Source organism: Alligator sinensis, unplaced genomic scaffold (assembly GCF_000455745.1).
Source record: "Alligator sinensis unplaced genomic scaffold, ASM45574v1 scaffold517_1, whole genome shotgun sequence".
Taxonomy (NCBI): domain Eukaryota; kingdom Metazoa; phylum Chordata; order Crocodylia; family Alligatoridae; genus Alligator; species Alligator sinensis.
In genome coordinates this window covers 1370906-1373712 of record NW_005842236.1, presented here as the reverse complement: position 1 = coordinate 1373712, position 2807 = coordinate 1370906, and positions in this window count along the sequence as shown.

Here is a 2807-nt window from a genome sequence, read left to right as displayed (position 1 = left end):
TTTCCCTACTCTAATCCACATCTGTAAGTGACAAAACCAAAACTCTGGGCATCCTGGGATTTCAGGCAACCAGTGTGGTTAATCAGCAAGTAGATTTGGGATGTCTTATTTTCTGGGCATGCTGTGAGAAGTTAGTGCATAGACTTTCTGAGCTAAAAGTTGCCCTCCATCAGATGAGTTTAAAACCAAAGTAACCTCACTGATGTCAGATAATTTCCAGAAGTAAACTAGTAAAATAGGCCCCTTAATCATATAAAATACTGTGACCCTACATTTCAATAGGGAAATTACTTTCACTCGTCATACCTCCAATGCCATCCCAAAGATAGGTTCCTGGTCAACAGAGAACCTGGTTTTCTCTGATTAAAAAATGGCAAATTCTCTGATAAAAACCTCAAAATCTGTGGTTAAAATTAAAGCCCCACCCACAGTTTCCCCCCCAGCCCTGCTTGTTTGCCTTGCCCCTTACCCCTCACCCACAACCCCTGCCCCCCAGCCTTGCCAGAGTGGGGCCCAGATGCCAGGGCTGTGGGGCCAGAGACCCAGGTCCACAGCCCCTTACCCCCAACAGAAGGCAGTGGCTTCTGCAGCAGAAGGAGCATGGAGTCGGCTCCTCCACTGATGCTGCCTACTATGGGCTTGGGCAGGGGCAGGGCCGGTTCCTGGCGGCAGCGCACAGTCCCAGGGTACAGGGGGAACCTGCAACCCCCAGATCTGTGTGGGGGGTGGGCACATGCTGCATGCTCGTGTCCCTGGCCCTGCTGCCCTCCCCTGGGCCCTCCAGAGTGCAGCATGTGCTACCCGGAGCAGCAGAGAACAGCTGGGATGCACAGGAAACCTACCTGCTGCTGCGATCTCTGTGCTGCCCTGGCCACACTTCCCCTGCAGGTGGGGGCAGTAGTGAGGGGTACAACCCTGCACTACTGCCCGTGTTGCCCCTGTGCACACAGGGGAAGTCTTTCCAGGGGAGCGCAGAGCTTGCAGCAGCAGGCAGCTTCCCTGTGTGACCCTGCTGTGTGTTGCTGCTCTGGGTCGCACAGGTTGCACTCTGGAGCATGAGCCCTCAGTGTGCACCCACCCTGTCCCCACCCCCTGCACAGATCGGGGGGGAATGGGTCCTCCCTGCCCCCGGGACTGCACACTGCTGCTGGGAGCCAGCCCCACCCACTGCCCCTGGACAAGCTAGGCCAGCAGTGTGTGGACCACAAGCAGTGCACTATCAACCCAACCGGGCTGTGCAGCCCCATGTGTGGCTTCCCTGAAGGGCCAATGTGCTGCTCCAGGGCTATGTGCTGGGCAGGCACTCCAGCAAGGAGCTAGATGGGGGCTGAGGGAGCTGGGAGAAGTTGGGGGAAGACATGGAGTGCCCGCCTGCCCAGCAGCATGTGGAAACAGAGCAACGCTATCAGCCCTTCAGGGAAGCTGAGCATGGAGGCACACAGCCTGGTCTGGCTGATAGCACTGCCTGCAGCCCACATACTGCTGGGTGGGTACTCCATGTCTTTCAGCAACACCTCCTTACTCCCCAGCCCCTAGCCAGCTCCCCAGAGCCAGCTTCTCCCCAAGCCCTGATCTGCAACCCCCAAGTCCCACTTACCTCACAGGTTCCAGGAAGAACAGCAAGCCTGAAGCAAGCCTTGGGTGATTGAGAGGCTTAGGCCCCTCTCTTCCCCTTCTCTCTCCCCCTCTGGACAGGGCTGGGGGTTTCCCACCCTTTTTGCGGATAGCTCTTGCAGGCTGGAACTCTGCCAGCCTGCAGAGCTCTTTGCAAAAGCAGAAAGTCTGTGGGTTTCTCCACTAAAAGGTAAAATCTGCTTTTTCTCTGATAAAAATCGGAAATCCAGGGTTTTCTCTATTTTTTTCCATGGAAAATGGAAAATCCAGATCCCTGCTGATCAACAATCTGAGTGGAATCAGGAAGCACACCTGTGCTTCCCCGTTGTCATTGTATTTGATGAGGAATCAAGATCCACCAAAAGCACTAGAATCATCAGTCATCTCATTGGAAACATGCCAACAAACTTTTGAGAGAAAATTATGTTACATTTTCAAATTTTTGGAAAATATTTAAGCTGGTTCCAAATCTTGTAGATTACAGCACTGAGTATAAATCAACTGAGCATAAGTCTCTAGATCAAGTGAAGTCTCTAGATCTAGATGAAGTGTTAATCTCTACCAAATTCAACAGAAGACCTCCTGTGTCTGATGACTTACACAATGAACATTTGATTTCTGGCATGGCTGATACAGCATCCTTCACCAGCATATATGATTCAGTTTATGAGGAGCAATTTGCAATATGCAGAAGTGAGGGGAGGGAGCCTTACTCAAAATTACCCAGCAGACCATACTTTCACCCCTACCCTCATGGTCCATTTAGGTTAAATACTATAGTAACAGAAATAGTATCTGAGCTAACAAAGTGGTATTGAAGCTGTTTCTCTTTGCTAGCCTTCTAGCTAATCTTGATGTTATCTAGTGGAAAAGTAAAAAGACAATTTCCCTGGAGGAGACTTTTCCTGTTCTAATTCCTCATAAAATTGAAATAGAGCAGTGAAAGAAAGAAAAACCATCAGGAACGGCAAATGTCAACATATAATTTGTTATAGAGGAAAGCCATTCAACTACGAAAAATGACTGCCAGTTTTACACACCTATACACACACATGCAACTCTCTATGCCTCTCCCACACATGGAGAAAATGTTCACCCTCCCTACAGGAAAGCGAAGCTATCTGCACTGCAGTGCTGCAATTCAGTTTCCTAGGTTTTTACTGAAATTGCTGATCTATTTAGACTTTGGCTTT